Source organism: Cyprinus carpio, chromosome A4 (genome assembly GCF_018340385.1).
Source record: "Cyprinus carpio isolate SPL01 chromosome A4, ASM1834038v1, whole genome shotgun sequence".
Lineage (NCBI taxonomy): Eukaryota > Metazoa > Chordata > Actinopteri > Cypriniformes > Cyprinidae > Cyprinus > Cyprinus carpio.
In genome coordinates this window covers 24,011,200-24,026,772 of record NC_056575.1, presented here as the reverse complement: position 1 = coordinate 24,026,772, position 15,573 = coordinate 24,011,200, and the positions used below count along the sequence as shown (strand labels likewise).

The following is a 15,573-nucleotide window of genomic DNA, read 5'->3' as shown; positions in this document are numbered from 1 at the left end:
AATATATATATATATATTTTATATATATATATATATATATATATATATATATATATATATATATATATATATATATTTTTATTTTAGATTTATTTTTTTATATTATATTGAAACACACACACACACACACACACACACATAGCCTATATTAGGGGTGTATTGATTCATCGATATGGATCGATGCATCAATAGCACCTAAAAAAAAAACCACCTAAATAACCTTTTTAACATCAAAAACGATTAATCTATATTTAGTTTTAAACAGTGATGTCTATGCAGTTATTTACGTTTGATATATTAGGGTTTTATTGATTCATCGATATGGATCGATCGATGCATCGATAGCACACGTACAATATAGATATCTGTTATATAAATAGGCAGCTTATTTATTACTGTCTACATTTTCACATAATGTCCGTCAACGGGTGCATTCTCGTTCAAACTCACCCGATTAGGACTCGGTATAAGGCACAAGGTGAGCATATAAAACGCTCGGGATTGTTCGCGGAACAGTCGAGCGCTGTGTGAGAAGTTTTCACCGCACACATCTGAAGCGCGTGCATGCACACAGACAGCCGCACGCGCGAATACTAAACTGAGCTATCTTCCGCTTTTTTTGTGCATGGATCAATAAATACATAATTACATCTAAATGCGCGTTTTGGGGAATATCCTAGTAAACACAGTCGGTTAGGCATATGTCTTAACGTTAACAGTTCAGAAATAAAAGGCATGTGTATATTAAACCCGTGATTGGTTCTTAAAAGTCTAATGTGTCAAAGCATAATACTGCTTCTCTAATGCTTTGTCAAAAAATGATTAAAAATACAACAGTGCTCAAAAAACCCACCTAAATAACCTTTGTAACATCAAAAACGGTTAATCTATGACTAAATAACCTTTGTAACATCAAACAACGATATCAATTTAACATACACTCAGCTGTTTAAGCACACACATTCTCTCACAGGCTCTGGCAGAGTCATCAGAGTCCTCTCCCTCTGTCACACACATACTCTCAACACACACACACATTCACAAAGGGCAATGGCAGAGTCATCAGAGTGACTCAGCCCCCTCCTTTTTCTCACACAGAGAGAGTGGCCTCGGAGTGAGATCAGATGACTGACAGTTTTTTAATTTTCTGTTATCCATAGAGCACTGAAAAGTCGTGAAACTATGCATATTTGCTCAGAATGACTTGTCCTCTATATATATAAAAAATTGAAGTGTTTGGAAGCTGCATTTTAAGAAATATAAGACAATTTATGTTTACTTTTTTACTGTTATTTCAATAAATCACTACGGCAAAACCGTTCAAGCTATCCAAAATCCATTCGCAATTTAAGTTCCTCAATGTTTTGGCATCATGTAGACAAAGTTTGGTGTGTATACTGTAATTCTCCTCTGAGCAGTATGCATTAATTCACAGCTATATTTTTCCAAAAATCCATATTCAAATCAATATAACTGACTTCCTGTTCATCGTAGCTGATGACTGTGAATTAGAAAGTTGTCCGTCTTGATAAGAACAATTTATGTACTGAGTTTGGTGTCTGTAGCTAAAACTAACCCCCCCACTTTTGACAAAAGGTGGCGCTATAGAGTGGCTCCTCCACGCCCTTCCATGAGCTTTTGCCATTGTCTAGCTATCATTAATACTGATATGTGTTCTGAGTTTTATGTAATTCTTAGCATGTTATCTGCCTCAAAATCACCAGAACAGAATATTCAACTTTGACACGTTGCCATGGCAACACTATATTAGATATCAATATCCCCACAACAGATTTACATCGGCCGTGTTTTGACATTATTCTGATGAAGTTTGAAGCAAATCGAGTAAAAATAAGATGCTGAATTCAAAGCATTTTGAAAATGACACACTTCCTGCTGCCAGTTGGTGGCGCTGTAACTTTGACTCCTAATAGTCACATATATGCGATCGGCATCATACATCGAACAAACCGATGAAGTTTGATCAAACTCAGGTAGTGTATGTTGATGTTATTAGACATTTCCTGTTTCTCATTTCTCGCCATAATTTCAACGCCTCACCACGGACAAACCGTTCGAGATATCAAAAATATCTTCGCAATTTAGCATCCCCAATGTCTTGAGATCATGTTCACCGAGTTTTGTGGCAAACGGGGTGGAGTTCCTCAGAGGAGTATATCAAATTCCAGAGCATGTGTTTTTCACAAAACCCTAAATAGCCAACTTCCTGTTGGGCGGAGCTTATGACATGCAGTGCGAAAGTTGTTTGGTTTGATGAGGTTTATCAAGCATATGAAATTTAGTGCAGATTGAACATGGAATGTTTTAGTTAGTATAAAGCATGAGGTGTCCTATTGCCAACAGGTGGCGCTATGATTATAACTGAATATTGGCCTTTAGATATCTTCAGGCCATGACTCTTTCCAAATATTTGAAGTTTGGTGCAGTTTGGACATTGCATGTTTAAGTTATTGTAAAACAAGCCATTTTCTGTGTTGCCAGCAGGTGGCGCTATGATTATAGTGGAATATTGACCTTCAGATGTGTTCAGGCCAAGACTCTTTTCGAACATGTGAAGTTTGGGGAAGATCGGACATCTAAAAAATAAGTTACAACAACTTCTATTCCCATGGCGAGACATTGAAATTTGTCACAGCGCCATGGTCACACCCTTTAATGAAAACTCAAGATGTTCACAATTTAACATTGCAAAGGCCTTTATATTAGACTGACCAAAAAAAATTATAAAGTATCATAAAATTTCTAGGAGTAGTTCATTGCAGCTTAAAATATGTCACTTCCTGTTGCCAGTAGGTGGCGCTATGGCTATAACTGAATATGGGCATGTAGATATATTCAGGTCAGGAGTCTTATCAAACATGTGAAGTTTGGGGCAGATTGGACATTTTATGTCTGAGTTATAGCAACTTCCTTTCTCATGGCGAAACATCGAAATTTGTAAGGCCGCCACAGACACGCCCTTCAACGAAACCTCAAGGTCGTCGCAATTTAACATCGCAAAGGCCTTAAGATTACACTTATAAAGTTTGGTGTTGATCTGAATAAATCTCTAGGAGGAGTTCGTTGAAGTACAACCCCTGAAAATGGCAAAAACGACACAAATTTTGCAGAGAAAATTCAAAATAACTGACTTCCTGTTGAGATTCGAATTTCGTACCAAGAGACTTTTTTGTAGGTATTGGTGTGTTACATGTGTGTACCGATTTTTGTACATGTACGTGAAACGTAGCTCGAGGCACACTCCGTTGAAAGTGTATAGGTGGCGCTATCGAGGCATTTTGCCACACCCAATGGAATATTGGCCTTCAGATGTGTTCAGGCCAGGACACTTATCAAACATGAGAAGTTTGGGGAAGATCGGACATTTTATGCCTGAGTTACAACAACTTTTATTCACATGGCGAGACATCGAACTTTGTCACGGCGCCATGGACACGCCCTTTAACAAAAACTCAAGATCTTCACAATTTAACATCACACAGGCCTTTAGAATAGAGTGACTGAAAAAAAAAGAATTTTGTCATCAAATTTCTCGGGGTAGTTTGTTACAGCGTAAAATATGTCACTTCCTGTTGCCAATAGGTGGCGCTATGACTATAACTGAATATGGGCATATCAATCTGTTCAGGTCAGGAGTCTTATCAAACATGTGAAGTTTGGGGCAGATTGGACATTGTATGTCTGAGTTATAGCAACTTCCTTTTTCATGGCGAATCATCGAAATTCATCAGGCCGCCATGGACACGCCCTTCAACGAAAACTCAAGATCTTCGCAATTTAACATCGCAAAGGCCTTTAGATTAGGCATACCAAATGTGGTGTTGATCTGACTAAATCTCTAGGAGGAGTTCGTTAAAGTACAACGCATGGAAATGGCAAAAAATACAAAAGATTTGCTCATAAAATTAAAAATAACCGACTTCCTGTTGGGTTTCAGATTTTGCTCCAAGAGTCTTTTTTGTAGGTATTGGGGAGTTACATGTGTGTACCGATTTCCATACATGTACGTGAAACATAGCTCGAGGCGCACACCGTTGAACGTGTATAGGTGGCACTGTCGAGCCATTTTGCCACACCCACTTCTGAAACCCATATCAGACGTAATTTTTCACCAGTCTGAGGTGTGTGCAAAGTTTCATGACTTTTCGAGTATGTTTTAGGCCCTCAAAAATGCGATTCATTTTGGAGAAGAAGAATAAAAGAATAATAATTAAAGAGCTGCAAGCAGCGATGAAACGGGCCCTCGCACCCCGGGCTCACACCGCCACCGGGTGGCTTTTGTAAAACAGCGAACGGCAAGATAAATATGCTTTTTAATCTGGTAAATATAAGAGAAAAATATCAAAGTCATTTATATGTGCCAATCTTCCAGTTGCCAGCTGGTGGCGCTATGACTATAACTGGATCTCGGCATGGACATTTATTCAGTCCAGCACTTTTATCAAGCATATGAAATTTAGTGCAGATTGAACATGGAATGTTTGAGGTTAGTATAAGGCATGAGGTGTCCCATTGACAACAGGTGGCGCTATGATTATAACTGAATATTGGCCTTTAGATATCTTCAGGCCATGACTCTTTCCAAATATTTGAAGTTTGGTGCCGATTGGACCTTGCATGTTTAAGTTAGTGTGCAACACAAGCCAATTCCTGTTGCCACAGGTTGGCACATTCGGTCAATGTCTAGAACCTGCCGTGCCCTTTTGTGCAGACCACCTCCTGTCAGCTGATGTTGTCCGCAGGCAGGATTGGGACAGAGAACCTTAACTCTCCACAGCTTGTACGGCATCCACAGCAAAAGACAATGACAAAAGAATCTGTCTGGAGCTGGAGCCTGATTGTAGATAAGTGCTGGCTGTGGTGGGTAATACCAGAGCTGAAGGTTATCACGAAGCTCTGGCTTTCCCTTGGATCCCATTTTAAAAAGCCTTTTGCCAATCCACTTGTGATCCTCTGGGGGCAAGGTCTCAGACCACAAACGAGGAAGTGGAACTACAGATGGACCCTTGCAATAATGCCCCAGAAGGAGCTGTCTGTGAAGGAAAAACGACAAAACATTTAGTCAAGTAAGGTAATTTTATTTTTTAATCACTTTAAGCATATTTTTTTCATTTTTTTTTTTTTATCCATGACTACTTTCACATAAAATGATCATTGTAATTATAGTTTTCACGTAAATACCTTTGGTATTACAGTGATTATGACAATGAAACTGATAATTTTACATTATACACTGCTGTCATCCAAAAAAAGGAACAAAATAATTCTGAAATCCTGTTTAATATGAAATAAAAAAAATTCTGAGACTTTACGACCAGTATCTCTTTATTCTGACACATGAATGTTAACATCTATACATTGTTCATCATTAATAAATCAGTATCAAGTAAACTCAATTGACATTATGACAATAGTTTGATTGTTGTTGTTTTTTTTCAGCTTGAATATGTTTTAAGAAACTACTGGTTATAAAAGTTATTTAGTTTAAAGGCATGTAAGCCTTTTCACATCTCCATTAAGTGTCTGGCAACAGCTGATTTAATTTACATTTTTAGACAAACAGAATAGAAAGTTACTTACTGAGACAATATTGCATGGCTGAGCGGGACTGGACACATCTGCAGTGGCTCTGGGGACAGGGCATGGAACTTGAGGATCTGGTGTCTGTACAATCATGAAGTAAAATATAATAGATTTTGTAAATATAATATTACAATAAATTTATAGAAATCCTTTGTAACATTAAATGTCTTTACTGAGATTTTTTTATCAATTTAATGCCTCCTTTTTCAGTAAAAGTATCAATATTTTAATCAATATTAATATCAATAACTTTTAAATGGTAGTTTGTATGAAATCTATTTATAAAATATTGATTTTCTTCTTTATTAAAATATGGTTTTCTGGTATTAAAAAATATTTTAAAGAGTTAAATAATTTATATGGAATGGAACGTGGAACGTGTCTTTATAGAATACAATACAGATTATGCCATTACTTACAGAGGCAGTGGTGCTTGGTATAGAGCCACTAGACACTGCTGCGCTGGGCTGGTCTTCAACCTGAGAAGGTCTCCTGGCCAAACTAAGATTTGGCTTTGCTGCAGCAAGGTGAGAGCCAGTAAATCTTGGCTTGGTAAACTAAAAAGGTGAGAAGACAGAATGTGTTATAATAGCATGCATTACTATTTATATTAATATTACTATTTTAAGTAAATGCAGCCTTCAAAAACACTTCTTTCTGAATGGAAGTGTCGTCCATAAGAGGGATGATATATTAGCAGTACTGACTCTTGAAATAACTACAGTACACAGTATTTGCATGATGGAATAATTATTAGCATGTGTACAATTAATAATAGCCAGCATGTATGTGGAATGTTACCTGAGATAGAGAATGAAAAAGAGAAAATGTAGCTTTAACACATGAGAAGTATAGAGAGAGATGCCATGAGGGACATGAGTCCAGCTCAGTGACCTTCAACCCAGGCAGAGCTCAGTTAGAGAGATAGAGGACAATCCAAGAGTAGAGCCCAGAGATGAAAGAGAGAAAGCACACAGGTTACATTCTTCATTTTTCCTTGACCATGTGACTTAAACCATAGCTGAGATATTCAAACCGACCAATCAGTAGACAACAGCTGCCCCCACTGTACAAGAGGTGTGACAATTAGCAGGTGTCAGCCAGCATCTCATAGCATTCTTGCTTTTTCTTTGTTTCTTGTTACTTTCTGAACTTCCTCCAATATGAACTGAACTCGTACTTCAGTCCTATTAAAAAAAAAAAAAAAAAGTATTTCATACCGTTGAAAATTGTGGTGCAACTCTTGCTTCCACTGGTGCAGTAGGCTGGGGCTGGGGCAGGGGATGAGGCTGGGGGTCAGGCTGACTCCGCTCCATGGCCTTCTTTGCTGTTTCAGCAGCAGCAGGTTGTTTCCACCACCCTTTGTGCTGGTCCAGTAGAGGCAGTGGGCTGCTAATAAAAAAAAAAAAAAAAAAAAACATACATATAACAATTCAGAAAGCAAACCATTTCAGTAATTAATACTAACAAAAAATACTTGCTACATTAATGTTACCTTTGGAATGTGAAAACCACAGATGCATTTCAGCACACCTCCAAGCAAGGTTGTTTGGCCACGAGACAGCATCGGACATTTCTCAATCTGTAAGTATTATAACAAATGTAATGCACAATACAAGTGAGTCCCTTAAGAGAGCATAAAATACTTCATTAAATTCATATATTATTTAATTCATTGATTAATTTCTAGGACACAAGACACATTTATCTTATGTATAATGTTACAGCTGGTATCTCTCTTTAAAGGTGAGAGATACAAGAGAGGAACATTTCACACCTTCAAGACCACCTATTCATTCACCGTCCCTTCCCCCACCTTCTCTAATCTCTGAATCTCCCAGTACACAAAGACCTTTGATGTAGCTTTTCATTTACAGTATGACATGAATCTCAAAATACCTGCAACATTACATGAATGTCTATAAACAATTATGACATACTCTGGTTTACATTGGTGTAAGCCATAACATAACACAACCATCCCATTACATTGTTCTAATGAATGGGACCAGGTAAATGTTTGTACTGAAGCCTAATGTGTTGTTCTCTTATGCAAATACATTAAACAAAGATAGTAATAATGTTCGATTATGCAAGTCAACAAACACTTAAGTCTTTTTTTTATTATTATCTCTCTATCATGCAAAGGTAACAAACACTCACTCACCCTTTGATAAATCTCGTACCACTTTTTCTGTCGAGGAGCTGGCCTGTTACCCTCATTTGATGGCCAAATTCCTGTACTGGCAAACTTTTTTAAACGCGAAATCCATTCGGCGTCCGACATCGCCTTATGTGATTTTTGTTGTTTGCCAGACATTTTTCTTGACTTCAATGAAACAGTTTTAAATGAACAATTAAACGACACACTAAAAAAAAAATAATAATAATAAAACATGTAGAAGTTTGTAATTAGATGACAATTTCTTACCTGTTGTCGTCGGTAATACCGCTGTATTTAGTTTTAAAATGAAGTTTCGCTGTCCTCCGTAAAAATGATGCTGATCTCCGCGGCAATGACCCTCGTCGTAGGTCATGAACTTCAGTAATGAACTTTTTTGACCTCTGACACGCCCCCTGGGGATTATGTCATTCTTTCGTACACCTTCGGCATGGTTCGGCAACTTGATTGACACCTGACTAGAAGCGCTGACCCCTCCACCTAGCGGTGAAACGCGGAAACGTGCCGTCGACATCCCCCTGTTCCCTGATTGGTCAAATGTCACGAATGTTAAGAGAATGTTATGAATTGTGCTTTTTGATTGGCTGAAAATGTTATAGCGCTTCGACGCGATTGGTCCAAATGTCATAGCGCTTTGATGCGATTGGCTATGCAGTTTGACATTGCTAGACATTTCTGAAATATTGTCGGACTATCCGTCGTCAGCTGGCGCTCAGGTCGCAGTCTCCCCTGGAGGCGTGGGTTCGAATCCCACTTCTGACAGACCTATCCTTTGGCTGCAGACAGAGACTTCAGTCTTCTGGCACGTGGAGCCAGCAGGGCGTTAACTTTGACAAAACACCCGCATTAGGCAAATGCTAGTATTAATTGGTCAGGTGCTGATGAAAAAGCTGTGTCTTCAGACATTTTTTGAAAATGGTTAAAGACTCCGCTGCTCGAATTGAGATAGGCAAGCCGTTCCACCAGCTGGGAACAGTCCAGGAAAATGTCCGTCAGAGTGACTTTGTGCCTCTTAGGGATGGCACCTGAAGGCGTCGTTCACTTGCAGAACGCAAGCTTCTTGAGGGCGCATAGGTCTGAACCAGCGACTTTAGGTATATTGCTGAAGAGCCAGTGGTCATCTTGTAGGCAAACATCAGCACCTCGATTCTGATGCGAGCAGCTGTTGGTAGCCAGCGCAAAATTATGAAGAGAGGTGTGACTTGGGCTTTCTTTGGCTCGTTGAAGACCGCTCTCGCTGCTGCATTCTGGACCCAGTTGCAGAGGCTTGATAGTACGTGCCGGAAGACCCGCCAAGGGAGCATAACATTAGTCCAGTCTGGAGAGAACCATGGGTGTCAAACTCAATTCCTGGAGGGCCGGAGCCCTGCAGAGTTTAGATTCAGCCCTAATTCAACACACCTGATCCAACTAATCACGCCCTTCAGGCTCATTTGAAAACTACATGCTGTATGTGTTTGAGCAGGGTTGGAACAAAACTCTGCAGGGCTCCGGCCCTAAAGGAATTTAGTTTGACACCCCTGGTCTAAGCGCTCTCAGGTATCAAAAAGCACCACCCTGCCCCGTGTGAGGCTCGAACTCACGACCTTCAGATTATGAGACTGACGCGCTGCCTAACTGCGCCAACGAGGCCTGCAGGTTGACGGGGCTGAACAGAGAATCACTAGCTTCCAGGTCCTTGACTTTAGGTCTAGCTCCAACAGGTCAGCTCACGCCAAGCACAGCTGTCAGGATGGCCGAGCGGTCTAAGGCGCTGCGTTCAGGTCGCAGTCTCCCCTGGAGGCGTGGGAACAATCCCACTTCTGACAGAAGGTTTGGGGAAGACAGGGAAGAAGTCTTCTGGCAGGTTGAGCCAGCAGGGCGTTAACTTTGACAAAACACCGCAAAGGCAAATGCTAGTATTAATTGGTCAGGTGCTGAAATTCGATGTGTCTTCAGACATTTTTTCCTTAAATGCTCGCTGCTCGAATTGAGATAGGCAATTTCCACCAGGGGAACTTTGAAAATGAAATTCGCGTGATTTATATGCCACTGGGATGGCATTGCAGGCGTCGTTCACCAAGACCGCAAGCTTCTTGAATCCAGGTCTGAAGACAGCGACTTAGGTATATTGCTTAAGAGCCAGTGGTCATCTTGTAATTAAACATCAGCACCTCGATTTGATGCGAGCAGCTGTTTTTAGCCAGCGAAAATTATGAAGAGAGGGTGACTTGTGTTTTCTTTGGCTCGTTGAAGACCGCTCTAGTGCTTGTATTCATATTTATTTGCAGAGGCTTGATAGTATGTTGTTAAGACCCGCCATTATAGCATATTTTTATTCTCCAGTCTGGAGAGAACCATGGGTGTTAAACTCAATTCCTGGAGGGCCGGAGCCCTGCATGTTTTAGATTCAGCCCTAATTCATATTCATATGATCCAACTGATTACGCCCTTCAGGCTCATTTGTAAACTACATTGTATGTGTTCTGAGCAGGGTTGGAACAAAACTTGCAGGGCTCCGCCCTAAAGGAATTTAGTCTGACAGCCCCTGGTCTAAGCGCTCTCAGGTATCAAAAAAGCATTCTGATTAAGCCCCGTGTGAGGTAACTCATATTCCTTCAGATTATGATTAACTGACGCATGTTGCCTTATGCGTAGTTGTAGGCCTGCAGGCTGATTCTGATTAAGCAGAATCACTAGCTTCCATTTGACTTTAGGTCTAGCTAATTAGCTACGCCAAGCATATTTCATTCTGATTAAGCATGTTGTTATTTGCGTAATTATATTCATATTTATTCTGATTAAGCATGTTGTTATTTGTAAGTATATTCATATTTATTCTGATTAAGCAGAGACTTTATTTGTAGCCATTCATATTTATTAACTTTGATTAAGCACCGCATTATTTGTAGTTGTATTGTTTGGTATTCTGATTAAGCATTTTTTTCAGTTCAAGACACTTTCAAATCTGTCCTTTCTAATGAAAAAAAAGATGCAAAAAATCAGTAATTAATATGCTGAAAAATGTCTGTGACAAATGACAATATGCAAATTATGTTTTTATAGATATACGTTCTATTGTTGCAGTGTACTGATGAAACTGTTATATTAAAGTACAAATAAAAAAAAAGCAATCATTTGCCAGTTTTTTTTTTTTTTTTTAATTTTTTTTACACAATTATGCCAACAGAACAGTAATGAATATTAAACCAATTCAATTTTAAATAAGTTTTCAAACAACATTAAATAAAAAAGGGAAATAAAATGAAAATGAATGTAGAAATCAAAAAGAAATAATTTCTAAATTTGTTTTTTTGGAGAGACAATTATGCTAACAGAACAGTAATGATATTAAATTAAATAAGTTTTCAAAAAATAAATTATAAAAGGTAAATAAAACAGTAAATAAAGTTTTCAAAAACAATATCATTCTTTCGTGCACCTTCGGCATGGTTCGGCAACTTGATTGACACCTGACTAGAAGCGCTGACCCCTCCACCTAGCGGTGAAACGCGGAAACGTGCCGTCAACATCCCCCTGTTCTCTGATTGGTCAAATGTCACGAATGTTAAGAGAATGTTATGAATTGCGCTTTTTGATTGGCTGAAAATGTTATAGCGCTTCGACGCGATTGGTCCAAATGTCATAGCGCTTCGATGCGATTGGCTGTGCAGTTCGACATTGCTTGACATTTCTGAAATATTGTCAGACTATCCGTCGTCAGCTAGCGCTCAGGTCGCAGTCTCCCCTGGAGGCGTGGGTTCGAATCCCACTTCTGACAGACCTATCCTTTGGCTGCAGACAGAGACTTCAGTCTTCTGGCACGTTGAGCCAGCAGGGCGTTAACTTTGACAAAACACCGCATTAGGCAAATGCTAGTATTAATTGGTCAGGTGCTGATGAAAAACATGTGTCTTCAGACATTTTTTGAAAATGGTTAAAGACTCCGCTGCTCGAATTGAGATAGGCAAGCCGTTCCACCAGCTGGGAACAGTCCAGGAAAATGTCCGTCAGAGTGATTTTGTGCCTCTTAGGGATGGCACCTGGAGGCGTCGTTCACTTGCAGAACGCAAGCTTCTTGAGGGCGCATAGGTCTGAACCAGCGACTTTAGGTATATTGCTGAAGAGCCAGTGGTCATCTTGTAGGCAAACATCAGCACCTCGATTCTGACGCGAGCAGCTGTTGGTAGCCAGCGCAAAATTATGAAGAGAGGTGTGACTTGGGCTTTCTTTGGCTCGTTGAAGACCGCTCTCGCTGCTGCATTCTGGACCCAGTTGCAGAGGCTTGATAGTACGTGCCGGAAGACCCGCCAAGGGAGCATAACATTAGTCCAGTCTGGAGAGAACCATGGGTGTCAAACTCAATTCCTGGAGGGCCGGAGCCCTGCAGAGTTTAGATTCAGCCCTAATTCAACACACCTGATCCAACTAATCACGCCCTTCAGGCACATTTGAAAACTACATGCTGTGTGTGTTTGAGAAGGGTTGGAACAACACTCTACAGGGCTCGGGCCCTAAAGGAATTTAGTTTGACACCCCTGGTCTAAGCTCTCTCAGTTATCAGAAAAAAAGCACACCACCCTGCCCCGTGTGAGGCTCGAACTCACGACCTTCAGATTATGAGACTGACGCGCTGCCTAACTGCGCCAACGAGGCCTGCAGGCTGACGGGGCTGAACAGAGAATCACTAGCTTCCAGGTCCTTGACTTTAGGTCTAGCTCCAACAGGTCAGCTCACGCCAAGCACAGGTGTCAGGATGGCCGAGCGGTCTAAGGCGCTGCGTTCAGGTCGCAGTCTCCCCTGGAGGCGTGGGTTCGAATCCCACTTCTGACAGACCTATCCTTTGGCTGCAGACAGAGACTTCAGTCTTCTGGCACGTTGAGCCAGCAGGGCGTTAACTTTGACAAAACACCGCATTAGGCAAATGCTAGTATTAATTGGTCAGGTGCTGATGAAAAACATGTGTCTTCAGACATTTTTTGAAAATGGTTAAATACTCCGCTGCTCGAATTGAGATAGGCAAGCCGTTCCACCAGCTGGGAACAGTCCAGGAAAATGTCCGTCAGAGTGATTTTGTGCCTCTTAGGGATGGCACCTGAAGGCGTCGTTCACTTGCAGAACGCAAGCTTCTTGAGGGCGCATAGGTCTGAACCAGCGACTTTAGGTATATTGCTGAAGAGCCAGTGGTCATCTTGTAGGCAAACATCAGCACCTCGATTCTGACGCGAGCAGCTGTTGGTAGCCAGCGCAAAATTATGAAGAGAGGTGTGACTTGGGCTTTCTTTGGCTCGTTGAAGACCGCTCTCGCTGCTGCATTCTGGACCCAGTTGCAGAGGCTTGATAGTACGTGCCGGAAGACCCGCCAAGGGAGCATAACATTAGTCCAGTCTGGAGAGAACCATGGGTGTCAAACTCAATTCCTGGAGGGCCGGAGCCCTGCAGAGTTTAGATTCAGCCCTAATTCAACACACCTGATCCAACTAATCACGCCCTTCAGGCTCATTTGAAAACTACATGCTATGTGTGTTTGAGCAGGTTTGGAACAAAACTCTGCAGGGCTCCGGCCCTAAAGGAATTTAGTTTGACACCCCTGGTCTAAGCGCTCTCAGGGTATCAAAAAAGCACCACCCTGCCCCGTGTGAGGCTCGAACTCACGACCTTCAGATTATGAGACTGACGCGCTGCCTAACTGCGCCAACGAGGCCTGCAGGCTGACGGGGCTGAACAGAGAATAACTAGCTTCCAGGTCCTTGACTTTAGGTCTAGCTCCAACAGGTCAGCTCACGCCAAGCACAGGTGTCAGGATGGCCGAGCGGTCTAAGGCGCTGCGTTCAGGTCGCAGTCTCACCTGGAGGCGTGGGTTTCGAATCCCACTTCTGACAGACCTATCCTTTGGCTGCAGACAGAGACTTCAGTCTTCTGGCACGTTGAGCCAGCAGGGCGTTAACTTTGACAAAACACCGCATTAGGCAAATGCTAGTATTAATTGGTCAGGTGCTGATGAAAAACATGTGTCTTCAGACATTTTTTGAAAATGGTTAAAGACTCCGCTGCTCGAATTGAGATAGGCAAGCCGTTCCACCAGCTGGGAACAGTCCAGGAAAATGTCCGTCAGAGTGATTTTGTGCCTCTTAGGGATGGCACCTGGAGGCGTCGTTCACTTGCAGAACGCAAGCTTCTTGAGGGCGCATAGGTCTGAACCAGCGACTTTAGGTATATTGCTGAAGAGCCAGTGGTCATCTTGTAGGCAAACATCAGCACCTCGATTCTGACGCGAGCAGCTGTTGGTAGCCAGCGCAAAATTATGAAGAGAGGTGTGACTTGGGCTTTCTTTGGCTCGTTGAAGACCGCTCTCACTGCTGCATTCTGGACCCAGTCGCAGAGGCTCGATAGTACGTGCCGGAAGACCCGCAATAACATTAGTCCAGTCTGGAGAGAACCATGGGTGTCAAACTCAATTCCTGGAGGGCCGGAGCCCTGCAGAGTTTAGATTCAGCCCTAATTCAACACACCTGATCCAACTAATCACGCCCTTCAGGCACATGTGAAAACTACATGCTGTTTGTGTTTTAGAGCAGGGTTGGAACAAAAAACTCTGCAGGGCTCCGGCCCTAAAGGAATTTAGTCTGACACCCCTGGTCTAAGCGCTCTCAGGTATCAAAAAGCATCACCCTGCCCCGTGTGAGGCTCGAACTCACGACCTTCAGATTATGAGACTGACGCGCTGCCTAACTGCGCCAACGAGGCCTGCAGGCTGACGGGGCTGAACAGAGAATCACTAGCTTCCAGGTCCTTGACTTTAGGTCTAACTCCAACAGGTCAGCTCACGCCAAGCACAGCTGTCAGGATGGCCGAGCGGTCTAAGGCGCTGCGTTCAGGTCGCAGTCTAACCTGGAGGCGTGGGTTCGAATCCCACTTCTGACAGACCTATCCTTTGGCTGCAGATAGAGACTTCAGTCTTCTGGCACGTTGAGCCAGCAGGGCGTTAACTTTGACAAAACACCGCATTAGGCAAATGCTAGTATTAATTGGTCAGGTGCTGATGAAAAACATGTGTCTTCAGACATTTTTTGAAAATGGTTAAAGACTTCCGCTGCTCGAATTGAGATAGGCAAGCCGTTCCACCAGCTGGGAACAGTCCAGGAAAATGTCCGTCAGAGTGATTTTGTGCCTCTTAGGGATGGCACCTGGAGGCGTCGTTCACTTGCAGAACGCAAGCTTCTTGAGGGCGCATAGGTCTGAACCAGCGACTTTAGGTATATTGCTGAAGAGCCAGTGGTCATCTTGTAGGCAAACATCAGCACCTCGATTCTGATGCGAGCAGCTGTTGGTAGCCAGCGCAAAATTATGAAGAGAGGTGTGACTTGGGCTTTCTTTGGCTCGTTGAAGACCGCTCTCGCTGCTGCATTCTGGACCCAGTTGCAGAGGCTTGATAGTACGTGCCGGAAGACCCGCCAAGGGAGCATAACATTAGTCCAGTCTGGAGAGAACCATGGGTGTCAAACTCAAGTCCTGGAGGGCCGGAGCCCTGCAGAGTTTAGATTCAGCCCTAATTCAACACACCTGATCCAACTAATCACGCCCTTCAGGCTCATTTGAAAACTACATGCTATGTGTGTTTGAGCAGGGTTGGAACAAAACTCTGCAGGGCTCCGGCCCTAAAGGAATTTAGTTTGACACCCCTGGTCTAAGCGGTCTCAGGTATCAAAAAAGCACCACCCTGCCCCGTGTGAGGCTTGAACTCACGACCTTCAGATTATGAGACTGACACGCTGCCTAACTGCGCCAACGAGGCCTGCAGGCTGACG

At 42.3% G+C, this 15,573-nt stretch overlaps 1 long non-coding RNA gene and 8 other non-coding genes across 9 annotated transcripts; 3 read left to right on the top strand and 6 right to left on the bottom strand.

The window, feature by feature from the left end:
- Positions 1–5,601: 5,601 nt before the first annotated feature.
- On the bottom strand, positions 5,602–7,366 carry LOC122139247. The gene is made up of 3 exons (XR_006156134.1): positions 6,825–7,366; positions 6,024–6,161; positions 5,602–5,685 (listed from the first exon to the last, which is right to left on the bottom strand). It is a non-coding gene; the product is annotated as an uncharacterized LOC122139247 (long non-coding RNA).
- Positions 7,367–9,344: 1,978 nt separating this feature from the next.
- On the bottom strand, positions 9,345–9,418 carry trnam-cau. The gene has a single exon. It is a non-coding gene; the product is annotated as a tRNA-Met (tRNA).
- A 2,929-nt stretch (positions 9,419–12,347) lies between these two features.
- trnam-cau lies at positions 12,348–12,421 on the bottom strand. Its single transcript has one exon. It is a non-coding gene; the product is annotated as a tRNA-Met (tRNA).
- A 94-nt stretch (positions 12,422–12,515) lies between these two features.
- On the top strand, positions 12,516–12,598 carry trnal-cag. Its single transcript has one exon. It is a non-coding gene; the product is annotated as a tRNA-Leu (tRNA).
- Positions 12,599–13,395: 797 nt separating this feature from the next.
- Positions 13,396–13,469, bottom strand: trnam-cau. The gene has a single exon. It is a non-coding gene; the product is annotated as a tRNA-Met (tRNA).
- A 94-nt stretch (positions 13,470–13,563) lies between these two features.
- trnal-cag lies at positions 13,564–13,647 on the top strand. Its single transcript has one exon. It is a non-coding gene; the product is annotated as a tRNA-Leu (tRNA).
- A 791-nt stretch (positions 13,648–14,438) lies between these two features.
- Positions 14,439–14,512, bottom strand: trnam-cau. The gene has a single exon. It is a non-coding gene; the product is annotated as a tRNA-Met (tRNA).
- A 94-nt stretch (positions 14,513–14,606) lies between these two features.
- trnal-cag lies at positions 14,607–14,689 on the top strand. The gene has a single exon. It is a non-coding gene; the product is annotated as a tRNA-Leu (tRNA).
- Positions 14,690–15,486: 797 nt separating this feature from the next.
- On the bottom strand, positions 15,487–15,560 carry trnam-cau. Its single transcript has one exon. It is a non-coding gene; the product is annotated as a tRNA-Met (tRNA).
- Between the last annotated feature and the right edge of the window lie 13 nt (positions 15,561–15,573).